This window comes from Hemicordylus capensis, chromosome 8 (genome assembly GCF_027244095.1).
Source record: "Hemicordylus capensis ecotype Gifberg chromosome 8, rHemCap1.1.pri, whole genome shotgun sequence".
Classification (NCBI taxonomy): Eukaryota; Metazoa; Chordata; class Lepidosauria; order Squamata; family Cordylidae; genus Hemicordylus; species Hemicordylus capensis.
In genome coordinates, this window is record NC_069664.1 from 5,328,005 (window position 1) to 5,348,788 (window position 20,784).

Below are 20,784 nucleotides of genomic sequence, written 5' to 3' on the forward strand. Positions count from 1 at the left end.
CGGTGGCGGGGTTGTTTGGGGAACAACTTCATTTTAGCTGCAATGACAAAATGTTTAGTCATTTTAGACAGAGTGGATTTTAAAGACACATTGGGTAGATTCCAGACAAAGTTAGTCATGACTAAGTAAAATTAATGCAACTTAAGTTAGTTGTAACTAACCGGCCTAACTGATTTCAATGGTGCTTACTCATGACTAACTTAGTTTGTGTGCTGCCCATGAAAACCAATACACTGAGCACCAGTAGTTTGTGAGGCTGTTGTAATGAGCAAGCAAAATCTCTTGGCCAGCTCTTAGGTGTTAAAAGATATTTTGTATTCTGAGCTGCAGCATTTTGCATCAGATGGGGACATTGTAAAGGTCAGCGCAAATGCCTTCCATTCATCCTCCAGCATTTTCTTCTTTAGACCGGATCCCAATCTTGCTGTGATAACTTATTGCTAAAGCAATTGCTTGGGCTTCTTCTGAAATATCCCAGTGAGATATTAGCAGTAAAACATGTGAGAGAACCATACATTATCAGAGATGGAGACTAAGATGGAGCCTGTGCAAGATTAGCCCAATTAGATGGAAAACAAATGATGCGGGACGTGATAGGTAGTGCCAAGAAGTAGTAAATCTATAGGTACCATTCGCTTGAGCAGAGGAGAAGATGCTGGGATGTGATTCATTTTTCTGTAGCTAGACAAGAAATGATGAGCACAAGCAATTATCTTAGGTCACTCCTGTAGGCCTTTATCATCTATGGGATTTCCATGTTCTTTCTATATGGAAGCCTCTAAATAGTATCCTTAACTCTTTAGGGCTGTGTGAATCGATTCGGGTACAAAATTAGGGATGTGTAAATCAATTTGGGTACAAAACAATTTGCACCCAAATATACCTGTTTGGGGTGATTTCTGGACAAAACAAATTGCCCCTGTGCTTGCTGGACAGATTCAGGTCCACAACAAATTGCCCAGATTTTGGACCGGAAAAATTTGTAGATTCAGACCTCCATTCTATGGTGACCTCTCTTGCTGTCTCCATTTTGTGTCAGAATTTTTAAAAAAAAAATAAATAAAATCCCACCCTCCCAAGCTTCAGATTGGTGACTTACAGTGTGCAATGATTGGCTGGCAATTCCCTTCTGGTTCCAGATTGGCTCATTTCCATTCAAATCTCATGTTGCCGGGTTGACTGACCCCACATTGGCTAGGGGAAGGGTCAAAGAAGGGACAAAGGTGGGGGGAGTGCGAAGGAGGGATTTTCAAATGTACTCTAGGAGGCAGCCACCCACCACTCTGCCTTTCTTCCTTGTGGGAGAAAAGAGAGAGAGAGAGAGAGCCAGAGGAGCTTTGCTTTGCCTTGCCTGTATGCTGCCTGGAGGTTCTCTGCTTTTTGTTCCTGTTTTCCTGATTGAGGAAAAGAGAAGATAATTTTTTCCACCCACTTCCTGCTGCTGAGAGAATCACTGCCTGAGCATGCAAATCGGTTTGGGTACAAAAAGATTTGTACCCGAATCTACCTGTTTCGGGAGATTTGTGGACAAAACAAATTGCCCCTGTGCTAGCTGACCAGATTTGAACCCAGAACCAATTGGAGGTGATTTGATTTGGGTACAAATCAAATTGAAAAAAATGATTCATGCACATCTCTAGTATAAATCATCCATCATTAGGGCTTGTGCAAATTAAAGAATGTTGGACCCAATCAGATCAGGTCCACCTCTGAGAAGGACCATCATAACTCCTAGTAAGGTTCCTGGTGGTGCCAAGACAAGCTGATGAAGCCTCTGCCATGGAGCAAATGACTCCACATTGGCCACATCCCATCAGCATGCTGGAGAAAGGGCCAGGGCCAGTGCAGAGTAGCGACCCAGCTGCAGAGGTGGGGGTGAGTGGCTGAGAAGCACAGTGGAGGGAGATGGATTCGGGAAGATGAGAGGGTGTCTTGTTGGCCCCCCAGAGCCCCATGACTCAGACACATACCCCCCTGATCGATTATCCCCATGTGCCTGCATGCCTCCCCCCACCAACAAAGGGATGTTGCTTATACATTGAGTGGCTACCATCTTGAACTACCATGGCAGATTGGGAAAAATGCATACAGGGCAGGGGATTGTTCTAGAATCCCCTCCCCTGTGCTATGAATTTCTTTTGTTTTGAAATGTAAATGCACAAGTTATTAGAAGGGATATGCAGACACACGTGCACACATGGTAAACTCATTCTCCTTCTCTCCTTCTTTCCTAATGCCCTCAGTTTGATTTTGGCAAAAGATTCACCAGGGGATTTGGAATTCCAAAATTGGATGGAGAAACTTCAGCAAGCAGCCCTGTTCAGATGCATAAGTGAACCCGGCCCAAATCCTTGCAGCTGTATGAGTTGAGTTGATTTTGCTTCCCCAATGCCAACTTGAGTGACTGAATGGTTTCCATTTCCAGAGCAGATTCAGATATTTGCAAATATTGAAAAATTGCCCAGATTTTCAGTTTTAACATCCAAATGTTGATGGTGACATTTCAAATTCAGCTTTCGGGTCCATATTTTAAAAGAAAATTTGTAGTTTGAAATTTAAAATTTGAGTTAGAGCGGTTGGCATCTCTCGGTTGCTTTGGCAGACATCAGAAATGACATCTCATAAGAGACCAGCTGTCAAATACTAATGCCATTGCATGCCATCTGTCAAATCCTGTCAAGTAGAAATGCCATTTGCTACTGTGGGAGGGACCATCGCTCAGTGGAAGAGCAACTGCTTTGCAGGCAGAAGGTTCCAGGTTCATCTCCAGGAAGGGCTGGGAAAGACAATAGTGAGCTAGATGAAGAGTTGGCTTTGTGGTAGCAAGCATGACTTGTCCCTTTTCCTAAGCAGGGTCCACATGCGAGCACTGGAAGAGATTCCCCCTCAGGGGATGGAGCCGCTCTGGGAAAAGCAGAAGGTTCCAAGTTCCCTCCCTGGCAGCATCTCCAAGATAAGGCTGAGAGAGATTCCTGCCTGCAACCTTGGAGAAGCTGTTGCCAGTTTGTGAAGCCAATACTGAGCTAGATAGCCCAATGGTCTGACTCAGAATTCCTGGGTTCCTTATTTCAGCATCAGGGCTCAGAAAGAGCTCTCTCTGCCTGAGACCTTCCAGCACTGCTAACCTTACCTTGTGTAGGCAATTGGGCAGTGGGGAAATGACGTGACTAGCAAGCCAGAGGTTTCCGGTTTAAATCTCCGCTGGTATGTTTCCCAGATGACAGGAAACACCTATATCGGGCAGCAGTGATATAGGAAAGATGCTGAAAAGCAGCAGCATCTCACACTGTGCCGGAGAAGGCAATGGTCAGACCCGTCCTGTATTCTACCAAAGACAACCACAGGGCTCTGTGGGCGCCAGGAGTCGACATGGACTTGACGGCACACTTTACCTTACCTTTTTTGCTTCAGAACAAATGGTAAATTTTGGAGAGGAAGGGATACATTTTCCTTTATTAGTTATATGCAAAAACAAATGTAAGACTGGAATTCCCTTGAACAACAAGCTAAATGTTCTTTCTCTACTGCTTGATCCTAACAATAATCTTTTTAATTCAGGGCATGTTGTAACTGATGTTCCTCTGATGTCTTTATTTGACTCGGTGGGTAGGAAAGATTTCTCTCATTTACTTACAGATCCCAAAGTGGGAAATTGATCTTTTCATACTGCTTTTATTACTTTGCTGCAGCTAAAAATAACCCTTTTCTCAGAAAAGGCTCTCGTTGACAGGGTTTGCTCTCAGATAATGGTATTTCAAGCCATGAAAACAGTTCAATCAACCAGAGGCCAGTAAAAGGCTAAGATCCCAAGACAACTTTGTGACATGTTATTAAATACGGAAAATTCCATCTTCTAAATTACCTTTTGGAAGACAAGGAACATTCTCTTACGTTTTACAGGACGTGGCTAGGTCACCAGTATATGTATGAATCATTTGTTTTAGTTTGTACTTGTTTATTACATTACCTTCCATTTCCACAGTATATCCTTACAAGCTCCCTTTATCCTTACAACAACCCTGCTAGGTAGGTAAGGCTATGTGATGCTGCTGCAAGATAGTCCCGTGGAAATGTACCTGGGGAAAATTAGCACACCCCTGCTAACTGAGCAAAGAGGAACCTTTCAAAGTAGTGTGTCTCTTTTTAGCAAGAGAAGAGCAACAGTGCCTATTCAGTCCTAACACAGCATCCCTCAACTGGCTGTTGGTGGTGTCTACCTTCTGTCTCTTCTTAGATCCTTTGAGGGACAAATAGAATCCTTTGGGGAAAGGAAACTGCCTCCCTCTCCTCCTCCGGAGAGCTGGCCTGGTGGTATCAAGCATGAATTGTCCCCTTTCCTAAGCAGGGCCCACTCTGGTTTGTATTTGAATGAGAGACTGCATGTGTGAGCACTGGAAGCTATATTCCCCTCAGGGGATGGGGCCACTCTAGAGCACCTGCCTGCTTGCATGCAGAAGGTTCCAAGTTCCCTCCCTGGCAGCATATCCACGATAGGGCTGAGAGAGACTCCTGCCTGCAACCTTGGAGAAGCTGCTGCCAGACTGGGTAGACAATACGGAGATAGATGGAACAATGGTCTGTCTCAGTATTTGGAAGTTTCCTATGTTCCTATATAAACCGCTTTGAGCACATTTTAGTTGAAAAGAGCTATATACACAATCATGGAGGTCTTGTGTATATAATTAATATTTTCAATATTTAGTTGAAAAGAGCTATATACACAATCATGTAGGTCTTGTGTATATAATTAATATTTTCAATATTTAGTTGAAAAGAGCTATATACACAAGCACGTGGGTCCAGATTGGCCCCCATCCCCGAAGGGGAATACCTTACAGTGCTCACACATGTAGTTTCCCATACAAATGCAAACCTGGTTGGATTCTGCTTAGCAATGGGGATGGTTCATGCTTGCTACCACAAGACCAGCTCTCCTCCCACAAAACATAGGAGCATAGGAAGCTGCTGTTGAGTTGGACCATAGGTCCATCTATCTCAGTATTGTCTACCTCAGGATTACAGAAGGAGGCACCAACCTCCTTTTCCCGTCACAGAACATCCAATATTGGAAGTGTGCCCAGCTCCTAAACATTACACCCCCAGCCCCAATGAAGACAGGACACACTTAGCTGGTACCTAACTAACCAGAGTGCGGGTACTCCTCCCATGTGGGACCTCCTCCAAGGGAGGGCCGTCCCACACCAGGGTGAAGGGCCGGGTACTGATTCAGTCAGGCGCCAGGTTATGACTTCCTCTCACGGTGAGGCTTTCCCCCGCTGGGTGTGGGGAACCCAACCAGTGTTTCCTCTAACAGGGATTCCCAGACGTTGTTGACTACAACTCCCAAAATCCCCAAGCAAAAGCCATTGCAGCTGGGGATTCTGGGAGTTATAGTCAACAACATCTGGGAATCCCTGTTAGAGGGAACACTGAACCCAACCCAACCCCAACCCAAGCCTCCAAACTCTGAGCTGGTGAGCCGCAAAAACCCTGAAGGACTGTTCCTTGCCCCCTGCCCCTTGACCCTCCAGCTGAACCCCATTAATCAAACTACCTACCCAACACCTGTACTCTCCTCAGAATGGAAGCGACCAGGACCCAATTGGCCACCTCCTTTCCTCATTGGCTGACCCCTGTCACATGGAGGGGGAGGCAAGATGGCCCATGTGCCGGGAGCACAACCCTGCGGCCCACCTCATAGCGCTGGTGCGGCGACGGGAACCAGGATTCCTTAATTTTCAAAAATGAGGAAAGCATGTCTCTAGTGAAGAGCTGTTGCAGAAACCAATTGGCATATCTTTTTCAGGAATAGTTCAAACAAATCCTGTTCTTTGGTTAATTGAAGTTCTGCCCATAAAGCAAGAAAGCCGGCACCAGAAAGTCATAGAAATCATCTTATCAGTCCAAAAGCTGGAGAGATTCCCAGGGAGCCAACCGCAGATGTGAGATTAGTCCCCCGGAATTGCTCTCGGGTGAAAAATAAAGCGACTTTCAGCTGGTCTCGAGCCCATTACCTGTGTCATATTTGCGCTTGGATGTTCTTGGACAAGTTTTATGGGGTGTGGAATCAGGCGATGGGCTGGGATACCTTTCACATGCCCGCTTCCTGTACCAGCAGCGATGCGTCTCAGAGCAAAGATGAATGTCCCAAGGACCTAACACGACAGTCGCAAATGTTATGGATATAATTAGGTTTCATTACAAAATCAGGCTTGCGGGGTTCTTTTGGTTATTCTTCCTGAGCTTTTAATCAAGTTGTTATTAATTGAAGAGACAGCTGCACTCCATGCCTTATCAGTGGGCCCATTAATGAATGCTGCTCATTAAGCCAGACTGGAGATGGAACAGGGTCCTTAGACAAGTTAGGTTTGCAAGAGGGCTCATCAGTGATGGCTTGTTTCCTTTGGACCAGGGCTACTCAGGGCTGTTTTGGGCCGCGCGGCCCCTTTGGGAGCTAGACTGGGACTGGTGCTGCATTCGCAAGGCAGCCAGGAGTGGTTCTCCCCTGCCTTAAAGGACATTTCTTCCCCCTTCTTACAATGATAGCGACACCCCTACAGTTATAATCTGTTCTGAAGTGTGTGCGTGCACGCTCACACATGCACATGTGCGTGTGTGTGTGCATATGCATGCATGAGTGCATGTGCACATGTGCACACATATGTGCAGATGTGTGCCTGTGCATGCATGCATGTGCATGTGAGCACACATTTTGTGTACACATGCACGTGCATGCTGATGTCAAGTGGATCCTGCTATTTTACCACTGCTTGTGTTATTTATTTTTAAATTGTTTTATTCTGTGATATTTTTAATGTTTTTGCTGCCTGCTTGTCAGCGACCTCCAGGTCCTTTGGCACAGGATGTTGTGATGTAAATATCTCAGTAAATGAAATAAAATGCAAATGTATTGGAAAGTAAGTCCCATGAAGAGCAATGGATACTCCTCATTCCCAAGGAAGTGTGTAAAGGATTGTAGCTTGTAATGGGTGCATCGAAAGAGTACCCAGTTATAAGAGAGGGAATCAGAGGCACATCTAAAAATAACTCGTCCTTCATTTTATGGAAGTGCTGTGGAAATAGTCTTCTGACTGTGGAACCATAAAAGAAGAATTGATTTCATGTTCTTTGCAAAAAGAAAGAAAGAAAGAAAAAGATTATGATGGATCTCAACCTAATGAGGAGCAGAGGCGTAACTAGGGGGGGCAGGCAGGGCACGTGCCCTGGGCGCCACTTGGCAGGGGGCGCCAAAAAGTGCCCCCGCCTATCCCCTTCCTTTCCTGAAAATTTTTTTTTCTTGTGTGCATCGCAGCGCTGAGTGCAGCAGCAGTCCGCAAAGTAGTCCATGTGTGGGGGTGGCGCCCCCCTCCCCCACGAGCGGTCCCGGCGGCACCCCCCCCATTGCTCGGCTCCGGTGCTGGGCGCCACAGTGCGGGCGCCTAAAGTTTGGCAGCAAACTTGGCGACGGACCTCTTCGTCTTTCTTCCGCCCCGCCCCGCCACCAGTCGCACATACGAGTGTCCTCCTCCCAGCTCGCCGCCTGCACGTGGACTTTGTTTTGCATGCGTTGGCGACAAGGCAGGGTGGGAGTCGGAGTGGAGAGCGTTTGTGTTGCTGCCTGCTGCCTGGGGCTGTGTGTGCGCACAAGGACGGAGGAACCTGAAGGCCTGCCTCATCATAAAACAGAGTACAAGGTGTGTGTGATCTCTTATAACATAATATTTATTTGAAATTTGGAACTTGGGAGGAGGTTGCAGGAGTCGCCACCACTGCCGCTCTGGCAGGAGGAGACTCACCACCGCAGCCGTGCCAGCCGGCGCCCACAAGCTTCGGCCCCACGCAGCGCTCGTCGGCAGCCGGGCAGGAGCGGGGGGCGTGCCGCCTTCTTCGCCTTCTTCCTCCTCCTCTTCCTCCTCCTCCTCCGCGGCTGCTGCTTCTTCCTCGCCGCCGCCACCTCCCCCACCTGGGGTGCTTGTGCCCATTCAGAAGGTGCCTATTGCACGGCTGCCGTGGCTGCTGCCATTGTCGCCTGGCGGGCTGCGGCTGCTGCTGCTGCGGGCTCCGCTCCTCTCCCCAGCAACGGCGCTCCTGCTGCAGCCGCTGCTCCCCCTCCCTACAAGCACCACACAGCCGCCGCTCACTGCTTCCCCCCACCGCCTTCCTTGAGGAGCGGCACGCGCGTCACCACCACGACGGCCACCTGGCTTTGGAGGAGGCTGCTGAGTGAGGCGCATGCAAAGGCATGGCCGGCGTGCACTGCTCTCTCACACTCCCCACGCAGGTGGACCCCCCCCCCGTCCGCACCAGCAGCTTGCTCTGCTGCAAGGCGCCAAGAAGGAGAAGCGGCGCAGCGGCGAGGAGAGGGACCGGTCCTTTCCTTCCGCTCCCTCGGCTTGCACTCTTGGCATCAAACATGTGTGTCAGTCAGATGTTGGGGGGGCGGCCGGGGGGCGGAATTTCAGTGCTTGCCCTAGGCGCTGTTTTCCCTAGTTATGCCTCTGATGAGGAGTGATGGACTGAGGGAAATATAAAGGAAGTGGCATTTCCCCCCTCCCCCAAAACTCAGCAAAAGAAAGGAACAAAATGGATCTTACATTATAAACCCAATCAGAATAAAATGTGTCTAAATTTTGAATGGCAGAGTTAGGAGATGGAGCTTTGGAGGTCAGACTGAGAAATATTTTCAGGAAGATAATGCAGAAAACAAAGTGCCGTAATTTTTGTCAGAAATGCCGCAGCACATACATGTTTAAAAGTTAATTTTGATGCCTCAGTGTTCATGCAGATACGGTGCTTATGTGCAGGGTTTTTTCCCCTTGAGAGTGGCATTTACACCAATGCGGCGTTTCTGCTGAAAATTATGGTAAATTTACTGGAGAACAGCAGCAGCACAACTTCTGCACACTCACCAACAAGGAGGGAAGCATGCAAGCAGAGAAGTATCTGCTGTGCTGCGAACTTATGGTGCTTTCATATTGCCTTAACTGTCATGGCTCCTCCCACCTCACATTGGACTACTGCAATGCATGCTATGTGGGGCTGCCCTTGAAGATGGTTTAGAAGCTTCAGCTGGTCCACAATACTGCTGCTAGGATGCTCATGGGTGCAAGTCACTTTCATGAATGTTACACCCATCCTGCAATGGTTCCCCTGGTTATTGGTCTGCTTCTACACAAACTGCCTTACACAGCTTGGGACCAGAGTACCTGTTGGGCCACATTCGCCATATGAACCTATCAGGGGCCCCCATTCAGTATCTCAGGCCCTGCTCATGGCCCCATCACTAACCGAGACCCAGCTGACGGACACTAGGGACAGGGCCTTTTCGGTTGTGGCCCCTCAACTTGGGAATACCCTCTCAGGAGAGCTTTGTCATGCTCCCTCCCTCAGTGTCTTTAAGAAACAGCTGAAGATGCACCTTTTAGAGGGGCTTTACAACATTCTATCCTCTGCTTTTATCTGGTGGGTTTCTTAGTGTTTAGCTTTTCACTAAAAATGTTTCATTTCAATTTTTAAAATGTGTTATTTTAGTTCTGGTTTTATCCTGGTCTTAACTTCTTAACCTTACTAATTTTTTATTCTTTATGGTAACTCATTCTATGTTGTATATCTATTAATTTTATTAATGTTGTAAGCACTGAAGGGGCGAGGTATAAACGATGATGATGATGATGATGATGATGATGATGATGATGATGATGATGATGTCGGAAAACAAGAGGCACAAAAGACCAGCTTCTTATTGACAAAATGGTTTTGGAAAATTCCAATTGGCTCAAACATAAGCCAGGCCATTTCCAATTTGGGAGGAAATCGCTCAATTTATTCTGGGCCAATCCGATTTGAGCTGAGAGGTGCTTGCCCTCAGTATAGTCAGGTGCTGGAGGCTTTTTTTGCACTCCATTACAGACAACCAGCAATGTGCAGATATTTAGCCATCTGCAGCACATAGTGGGTGCAGCATATAACGAGGCTGAATGTGTACAACCAGCTGGCAATAACCTGAGCCACCCTCCACTCAGCATCTCAGGTCCTGCTTATGGTCTGGCCACTAACAGAGATCTAGCCACTAACAGGTGGGGACTAGAGACAGGGCCTTTTCAGTTGTGGCTCCTCAACCTTGGAACACCCTCCCTGAAGAGCTCTGTCTTGCTCTATCAGAAGAGCTCTGTAATGCTCCAACAAAAGAAATTGTTGAAGACCCATCGCTATAGAAAGGCATTTTAACATTTAGCTGTAACAACATCTGGTCAGTTATAACTTTTAATGTTTTCACTTGTAACAATAAATTTTGGGTTTAATTGGAGCTTGTTCTTAGTTCGTTTCAATTTTATTAGTTCTCTATCTATCTATATAATTATCTAAGGCGTACCCATGGCTAATCCCATGTGTGGCAGCTTTCACGAGAGTTCGCGAACAGGAGCACCTGATTGGGCAGTGGGGATTCCATATGCAGATAGGGGGGAGGAGCCTGTGATAGTTAAGGATAGATGGAATGCAACTGTTAATGGTCAGAAGATGTTCTTGATTGTAGAGGAGAGGAATCTATATATATATAAAGATAGCAGGCAGGGGTCTAAGAAAAGAGGGGTTGTGATGGAGGACAGAGCCCCTTCAGGAGAAGGAGGCTGCCGCTGTGTGAATTAGAGGAGGAAACAAGTTCTATTCACTCAGGAAGGAAGAGAGAGAGAGAGGGAGAGGGAGAGGGAGAGGGAGAAGGGAGGGGAAGAGAGAAAGAAGGAAGGAAGGATAAGGGATGGGCCTAGGGGAATGAGTGGCCATGGTGGTGCCTATTGGCAGCAAGGAAGGGTCCAGTCAACCACTGATGCTTTTTGGAGCTCTATGGGGCTACCAAGGCCATTGGCGGAAGGAGGCAGGCAGCCATGGGATGGGTCCAGGCCTGTCAGTGGCCTGAGGGGAACGAGCAGCCATGGCGGTGGCGGCAGTGAGGAAGGGCCCGGTCGTCTGCTGCTCCTGCTGCTCCTGTGGGAAGGAGCAGGAGCAGGAGCGGGGTTCGGGTGAGGGTGGGGAGGTCTCGGGGATAGGGGGCTGCAGCTTGGCCAGTAGGAGCCAGCAACACTGCAGCAGCGACCAAGAGGGGTGAGAGGGATGGAAGCAACTGGATGGAGGAGGAGGAACAGGAGTGTGGCTCAGGTGAGGGTGGAGAGATCTCTGAGGTGAGGGTGTATGTGGCAGGAGGTGAGGGGAGCAATCAAGTCCTAGCACACAGATGCTCTGCGCAGGTTAAGCTAGTTGTTTTTAATAGTGTATGGGTCTTATTGGTTTCATTAGCTGTCCTGAGCATTAGCATACTAGAGGGCAGGGTATACATATTTTAAACAAACCAACAAGGAACTGAGATATGAACCTTCCTGCATGCCTAAGGTTCCAAGTTCCCTTCCTGGCAGCATCTCCAAGAGAGGGCTGAGAGAGATTCCAGCCTGCAACCTTGAAGAAGCCGCTGTCAGCCTGGGTAGACAGCACTGCGCTAGATGGACCGAAGGTCTGACTCGGTATATGGCAGCTTCCTATGTTCCTATGAGTGATTTCACATCCGTTACTTGAGTCTTTTAGTTGTGTGCACTAGCCCAGAGGAATGAAAGACGAGGGGGAGGATGAGGAGAAACAATATGGCAGAAAGGAATTGCTGAGGTTTCTGCTGACATTTTTAAAAAGTGAACTTTGAAGAGAAATCCAGAGTTCCAGGATGAAACTTAGGGAAATTTCTATCAAAGCTCTTTCTATAAGACAAGTGGAATTTCTGTAGGACCTCCTGCACACGCAACGGAGGCAATTCCATATAATGAGGAACAGTCCCTTCTGTACAAATAATAATATCCAGATTGGTGGGGGGTGGGGGCAGGGGGGACAGCTAAAAACAAAATGCTCCTGAACATAATGTATTATCAATTAGAGATCTGATTATTGATTATTTGCTTTTATAAGAATTGAGTCAGTATCACCCAGATAAAATTGTCATCCAAGTTCTGGTATGACAGTAGCTAAGTGGCTATTATCCTGCGTATTGCCGAAGCTGGCCTGGTTGATGTGATAAGTGTGTTGGGATGATAAATCATGGGGCCGAAGATTACAGTTGCCGGAAGGCTGGGGATAAGCCTTTTGAACTAACAACAGATGAAAAATATCCTCCATTGTAGCTGCTGCTAAATTAAAAACATTTTTTTTCTCGGAGGGAAAAGTCAGGGTGACTTGATACTGTCTCAATTTCTTGAAGTGCCAGACCACACATATAGTTGTACTGGTAAATAGTATTGAGGTGGGAAAAAGATGCAAGAGGCAATATGTTAAGTGTGCTAAAAGCTGTTTGATAACCCTGGCTGCCTTCAAACCAAAAATATTACATATTTTTTCCTCTTCTGGGGTGAGGTCTGAAAAATACCAGGTTCTGCAGACTCTTAGTGTGACTCAGTTTGAACCAGGGGAAAAACAGCTGTGATGGACACATATTGGCTAGTACCCATAACATCAACAGCACATCTCTCTCAAAAGTCCCTGAAGCAATTGTGGTTTTTAATAATAATAATAATAATAATAATAATAATAATAATAATAATAATAATAATAATTTGATTTCTATTATTTGATTTCTATTATTTCTCCAAAAATGGAGAAATACAAAGAGAATCACTGCTAAACACTGTCCGTATATTCAGTAGCGATATAGCAATGGAGTTTGGACTAGACAAGTGTGCTGCATTAATAATGAAAAGAGGAAAAATAACAAAAACAGAAGGAATAGAACTACCCAATGGAAGCAACATAAAGAACCTGGAAGAGAAAGAACATTACAAATGCTTGGGCATTCTCCAGGCTGATAACATCACACACACTCAAGTTAAAAGAAAAATTGGAAGTGAATACATCAGGAGAGTTAGAAAAATCCTCAAGTCCAAACTAAATGGCGGGAACACCATACAAGCCATAAACACCTGGGCTATACCTGTTATCAGATACACTGCAGGAATAATAGACTGGACCCAGGCAGAGCTAGAGACGCTGGATCGTAAGACCAGGAAAATCATGACCATCAATCATGCTCTGCACCCCCACAGTGATGTAGATAGGCTATACCTCCCTCGCACCTCAGGTGGAAGAGGAATGCTGCAAGTCCATCAAACAGTAGAGGAGGAGAAAAGAGGCCTTGAAGAATATATCAAGGTCAGTGAAGAAGATGCACTTCAAATGGTCAAGAACGAGAAACTATTCAACACCAATGAAACAAAGCAGGCCTACAAGAAAGAACAAGTCAAGAACCGAGCAGAAAAATGGAGAAATAAGCCCCTGCATGGTCAATATTTGCACAATATAAGTGGAAAATCAGACATCAGCAAGACCTGGAATGGCTTAAGAATGGCAACTTGAAGAAAGAAACAGAGGGTTTAATACTGGCTGCACAAGAACAGGCACTAAGAACAAATGCAATAAGAGCCAAAGTCGAAAAATCAACCACAAACAGCAAGTGCCGCCTTTGTAAAGAAGCAGATGAAACAGTGGACCACCTAATCAGCTGTTGTAAAAAGATTGCACAGACTGACTACAAACAAAGGCATGACAAGGTATCAGGGATGATACACTGGAACATCTGCAAAAAATACGAGCTACCTGTAGTCAAGTATTGGTAGGACCATAAAATTGAAAAAGTTGAAGAAAATGAAGATGTAAAAATATTATGGGATTTCCGACTACAAACAGACAAAGATCTGCCATACAATACACCAGATATCACTGTAGTCGAGAAGAAAGAAAAACAAGTCAAAATAATCGACATAGCAATACCAGGGGATAGCAGAATAGAAGAAAAAGAAATAGAAAAAAATCACCAAATACAAAGATCTACAAATTGAAATTGAAAGGCTGTGGCAGAAAAAGACCAAAATAACCTCAGTGGTCATTGGCGCCCTGGGTGCAGTTCCAAAAGACCTTGAAGAGCACCTCAACACCATCGGGGCCACAGAAATCACCATCAGCCAATTCCAAAAAGCAGCTTTACTGGGAACAGCCTATATTCTGCGACGATATCTATAACAACAGCAACAACATTGACAATAAAATTCAGCCATCCTAGGTCCTTGGGAAGGACTCGATGTCTGGATAAAACAACCAGTCAATAACACCTGTCTGACTGTGTAAATAAATAAATAATTCAATTTCTATACTGCCCTTCCAAAAATGGCTCAGGGCGGTTTACAAAGAGAAATAACAAACAAATAAGATGGCTCCCTGTCCCCAAAGGGCTCACATTCTAAAAAGAAACTTGACACACACCAGCCACAGTCACTGGAAGTACTGTGCTGGGGGTGAATAGGGCCAGTTACTCTCCCCCTGCTAAATAAAGAGAATCACCACGGTAAAAGGTGGCTCTTTGCCCAGTTAGCAGGGGATTTTAAATGATTTTAAGTTTTAGGTAGGCTGAAGGAGGAACATAGACATAAATAAAAACATGTATGTGCCACTTAATAGCATGTATGTCTCTAACATGCAGCCTACTCTGTAGATGCTCCTGGTTTGTGGAATGCACTCCTGGCAGAAATCTATAGCTTGGGTTCATTGTTGGCCTTCAAGAGAGCCCTTAAAACCTATTTGTTTGGTCTGGCCTTCCAGGGTTTTAAAACTGTTTTTAATTTTTTTAAATTGTTTAGTGGTTTTAAACTGTTTGTAAATTTGTTTTTTCTATGGGAAGAGTGCTGGTTGTGTAGCAGCAAGCATGAATTGCCCCCTTTGCTAAGCAGAGTCTGCCCTGGTTTGCATTTGAATGGGAGACTACATGTGAGCTCTATACTGTGTTATCCTCAGGGGATGGGACTGCTCTGGGAAGAGAATCTAAGTTCCAAGTTCCTTCCCTGGCATCTCCAGATGGGGCTGAGAGAAACTCCTGCCTGCAACCTTGGAGACGCCACTGCCAATCTGTGTAGACAATAAGAGATAGCTGGACCAATGGTCTGACTAGGGGCGTAACTATAATAGGCCAAGGGGAGACAGTTGTCTGGGGGCCCACTGCCTTGGGGGGCCCCCAGAGGTATGTCACATGACTGACTCCCCCAGCCACATATATAAAACACATTACTCTGCTTTTTGTTACCACTATTCAACCTCATTTAAGATTTCTTTACTTCATGAGCTGAGCTTCAGTGAGGGGGGCCCATTTAAAAATCTTGTCTCTGGGCCCACTCCAACCTTGCTACGCGCCTGGGTCTGACTCAGTAGAAGGCAGTTTCTTATGTTCCTATTGATTATTTTTAAATGCTTGAATTGTGGGTTTTGTTTTTGTTGTTGTGCCCAGAGTCTTTTGGATGGGGCAGTATACGAATGAAACAAACAAACAAACAAATAACATAACGTAACGACAAAGCTGGATTCACATTGCAGCTGAAGAACCCACTATGACAACTATCAGAAGTACATTTACTCTGTGTCTGAACTCTAAGAAATCTGGCTACTAGAAGCACAATTCCAGATGGTGACTCTTTGTTCAGCCCAATGAACAAAACTGCTTGAATTGTTTGAAGACCCCTCCTGATCTGCCTCTATCTCCCACAGTGTGCTGTCCAGGGTGCTGAATCCTGCTGACCATCCCCAGTTTGGGTTACAAGTACCTCTCAGACTGGTCTCTCTGGCATGGGCACCTGCAGAATGTTTTTTCCAGGAGGGGAGCAAAGTATGTTTCATATATATATATATATATATATATATATATATATATATATATATATATATATACACACACACACACACACACACACACACACACACACACACACACACATCTGGCTTGAATGAGTGGTGTGGGGGAGACTGCCCTCTGTTCCTCGGCAGCAACTCTGAAAATAAATGAGATAACTTCAATTGCATGTTTTAATAGAATGCTTTTAATGGTTTGGACAATGTAATTGCACTTTATTTTATATAAGACATCTTAAGGATCCCTCTGGATTAAAATGGGGGTAGAAATTAAATAAGCACATAAATAAAATCACCCATGACTACTCGAGAGTCAGTGGCTTGTGTAATGTATCCTTAGTCTGTACAGGGAATAGATTGCAGTATAAAAACTGAGAAAAAGAGGTGAGAAACCATAATGAAGTTAGCTCTGGATTTTTGAAGAAGAAGAAGAAGAAGAAGAAGAAGAAGAAGAAGAAGAAGAAGAAGAAGAAGAAGAAGAAGAAGAAGAAGAAGAAGAAGAAGAAGAAGAAGATAATAATAAGTGAGGCACTACCTTGGCGTGGTTGTGGGGCTTGTGTGAAGGTGAGAGCTATGCCATACTGGACAGGTCTCACCAGAGGAGCCAGACAAAGAGTGCCTCTCCCATCAACAATATGGTGAGACGTAACTTTAATAAATCTATACCGGATCGGTCATTGCCCGGGTCAACAAGGACCGCGCCAGATGCTATAGTCCCTGGACATCTGGTGGCAAGTGGGCAACAGGACTCAGGATCTTCAGTTGAGCAACCAGGGCTGGAGACAGCAAAGTTACTGGAAGAAACGTCGCTTAACTGAAAAAAAATATACAAAAAATGCCAACAAGGAAATAATGATCTGCTATTACAAGTCTAGTCCAACTAGAAGAGGTTATTTAAAAAGAATGTACCAAATTTGGAAAGAGAAGCATCCAGACACAGAAATAACAGAACAAAGGCTAGCAGACCAGAGAAGATTCATAATAAGAAATAAAGTATTCACAGGAGTTGAGCTGGAAGAACTGCAAAGAGCAACACAGGCTCAAGATATGGAAGAAGAATTATCACCAATTGAAGAAGTTGCTCAGGCGCAGGTGGAGGAGGTGTTGGAAATCGAGGATGCCACTGTTGCTGAACTGTTTCAAAATCAAAACCAGGCAACCTCCTGTTTGCCTTCACCTCAAAAACCTGAATGCCGTTTAACAGAAAAGCAACAAGAACTAAAGCAAAAAATAACTGAGCACATGAACCAAACAACCACCAGGGTTCGACTTCCAGCTCTAAAAACAGTTGCCAAAAAACAACTTGCTCAGGCATTAAAAGATGTCAGTGCTGCACTTGCAGAAATAACAACCAATAATTCGCAAGAATCAAACCAACTAATGTACAGTGCAGCAACAATAACAACACAAGAGCTCGGATATAAGATCAGTGGACCTGTCAAAAAAGAAAGCAGTACATCACCTAAATAGAAGATTAGATTAGAAAATAAAATCTCCAGGCTTAGATCAGATGCTAGTAAATTGAAAGATATGAAAGACAAGAAGCTGAAGAATGAAAACACCAAACAGTATCTGATCCAAAAATACCACCTAGATTCAAGGAAAATTAGAGAAGTTCTGGAAATAATAAAGCAGCAAATAACAGCAGTGTCAAAGAAGATTAGCAGATATGAAGCCAGAATTACACAACACAGGCAGAATCTCCAATTCCAGTCGAATCAGAGATGTTTCTACCAAAGCATAGAAGGAGATACTGCAAGAAACCTAGAAACACCCAATAAATCGGTTGGTGCGGCCTGAGGATGTGGACAAGATCCTGGGCAGTGTGCGGGCGACTTCGTGCGCTCTTGACCCTTGCCCTTCATGGCTAATAAAAGCTGCCAGGGAGGGGACAGGCAGATGGCTGGAGGTGATCATTAATGCTTCATTAAGGGAGGGCAGGATGCCATCGTGCCTTAAGGAGGCGGTGGTAAGACCTCTATTAAAAAAGCCCTCCCTTGATCCCTCCAGCCTGGACAACTATAGACCTGTGTCTAACCTTCCCTTTTTGGGCAAGGTGATAGAGCGTGTGGTGGCGTCCCAGCTGCAGAGGGTCTTGGATGATACGGATTATCTGGACCCTTTTCAATCTGGCTTCTGCCCCGGGTATGGGACTGAGACTGCCTTGGTCGCTCTAGTGGATGACCTATGCCGCGAACTAGACAGGGGGAGTGCGTCCCTGTTGGTTCTGCTGGACCTCTCGGCGGCGTTCGATACCATCAACCATGGTATCCTTCTGGGCCGCCTCTCGAGTATGGGAATCGGAGGCACTGCGTTGCAGTGGTTCCAGTCCTTTCTTGAGGGGAGGGTCCAGAAAGTGGTGCTGGGGGACTACTGCTTGGCCCCGTGGCCGTTGGCCTGTGGGGTCCCGCAGGGTTCGGTCTTGTCCCCCATGCTGTTTAACATCTACATGAAGCCGCTGGGAGAGGTCATCCGGGGATTTGGACTGAGTTGTCAGCAATATGCGGATGACACTCAGCTCTATCTCTCCTTGTCATCTGATCCTAGGGAGGCGGTGGATGTCCTGAACCGGGGGCTGGAGGCCGTGATGGGTTGGATGTGGGCTAACAAACTGAAATTGAATCCGGATAAGACGGAGGTACTGTTGGTCAGTAGGAGAGCCAATTGGGATGAGGAGATTTTACCAGTTCTTTTGGGGTTGCACTCCCCTTGAAGGAGCAAGTACGCAGCTTGGGGGTACTACTGGATCCGGCTCTGCTTTTGGAAGCTCAGGTGGAGGCGGTGGCCAGGGGTGCCTTTGCACGGCTTCGGCAGGTGCGCCAGCTGCGTCCCTTTCTCGAGAAGGCAGATCTGGCCACGGTTACCCATGCCTTAGTCATGTCACGGCTGGATTACTGTAACGCGCTCTACGTGGGGCTGCCCTTGAAGAATATCCGGAAACTGCAGCTAGTGCAAAGCGCGGCAGCGAGGGTTTTATCCAGAGCTGCCCGTTGGGAACATATCACCCCCATTTTGAAAGAGCTGCACTGGCTACCGGTTCGTTTCCAGGTCCAATTCAAGGTGCTGGTTTTGACCTTTAAAGCCCTAAACGGTTTGGGCCCGGGGTATTTGAGGGACCGCCTGCTCCCAAGGGTTGCTGCCCGCTTGACGAGGACATCTGAGGGGGCCCTGCTCCGGGTGCCGACAATGAGAGAGGCCCGGCTGTCATGCACTCGGGACAGGGCCTTCTCTGTTGCTGCCCCCAGACTCTGGAATGCTCTCCCAGTGGCCATTCGTTCCTCGGACTCCATCATGGCTTTTAGAAAGCTTGTAAAGACTTGGCTTTTTACCCAGGCTTTTACATAATCGTTTTTTACTGCTGTTTCTGGGTGTTTTTATTTGTTGTATTGTTTTATGCCTGTTTTTATATGTTTTTATACTCTTAGCATGTTGTTTTTATTGTGTTTTTATTGTATGTTTTTAACTTTTGTAAACCGCCTTGGGGCTATATTTTAACGAAAGGCGGTATAAAAATGCAAAAATAAATAAATAAATAAATAAAAATAAAGAAGAAACAGTGCAATTCTGGGGGAAATTATGGGACAATCCAATAGATTATAAAAAAAAAGCAGGCTGGATGAAAGAGGTCAAAAAATGTAACCAACAAATGCAAGATCTAATAATAACACCAGAATTAATAAGTGAAAGAGCAAAGAACATTAAAAATTGGACTGCACCAGGCGACGATGAACCGCATGGCTTTTGGCATAAACACCTAACAAGCCTTCATAAACAACTATCAAAACAGTTCAATCACATTATGAAAGGCGGTGATATTGAACAATGGCTAACAACTGGGAAAACTCATCTCATCATGAAAGACCCAGCAAAAGGTGCAGTTCCAAGTAATTATAGACCGATAACCTGCCTGCCAACGATGTTCAAATTATTAACTGGAATAATAGCAGATGAAGTGATGCAACACTTATTAACTAACAAACAGCTTCCAGTTGAACAGAAAGGAAATTGCCCGAACACCAGAGGCACAAAAGACCAGCTGCTGATTGACAAAATGATTTTAGAAAACTGCAAAAGAAGAAAAACCAATCTAAGTGTTACATGGATTGACTACAAGAAAGCCTTCGATTCATTGCCTCACACATGGATGCTAAGATGTTTAGAAACAACTGGTGTCAGCAAAAACATTCAGATATTTATTTAAAAAGCAATGAGCATGTGGAGTACACAGTTAACAATCAATGGCGAGGAACTTGGACAGGTTAGCATTTTCTTGGACAGAGGCATTTTCCAAGGGGACTCACTATCCCCTCTGTTGTTTGTAATTGCCATGACCCCACTTTCACAAATACTAAACAAAACAGGCCTCGGATACCAAACATCTAAAACATCCAGTAAAATCAACCATCTGCTGTACATGGACGATCTGAAGTTGTATGGAAAGTCCCAGTCAGAAATTGAATTACTGCTAAACACTGTCCATATATTCAGTAGCGATATAGCAATGGAGTTTGGACTAGACAAGTGTGCTGCATTAATAATGAAGAGAGGGAAAATAAGAAAAACAGAAGGAATAGAACTGCCCAATGGAAGCAATATCAAGAACCTGGAAGAGAAAGAACCTTACAAATACTTGGGCATTCTCCAGGCTGATAACATCGCACACACTGAAGCTAAAAGAAAAATTGGAAGTGACTACATCAGGAGAGTTAGAAAAATCCTCAAGTCCAAACTCAATGGCGGGAACACCATACAAGCCATAAACACCTGGGCTATATCTGTTATCAGATACACTGCAGGAATAATAGACTGGACCCAGGCAGAGCTAGAAACGCTAGATCGTAAGACCAGGAACATCATGACCATCAATCATGCTCTGCACCCCCACAGTGATGTAGATAGGCTATACCTCCCTCGCCGCTCCGGTGGAAGAGGATTGCTGCAAGTCCATCAAACAGTAGAGGAGGAGAAAAGAGGACTTGAAGAATATATCAAGGACAGTGAAGAAGATGCACTTCAAATGGTCAAGAACGAGAAACTATTCAACACTAATGAAACAAAGCAGGCCTACAAGAAAGAACAAGTCAA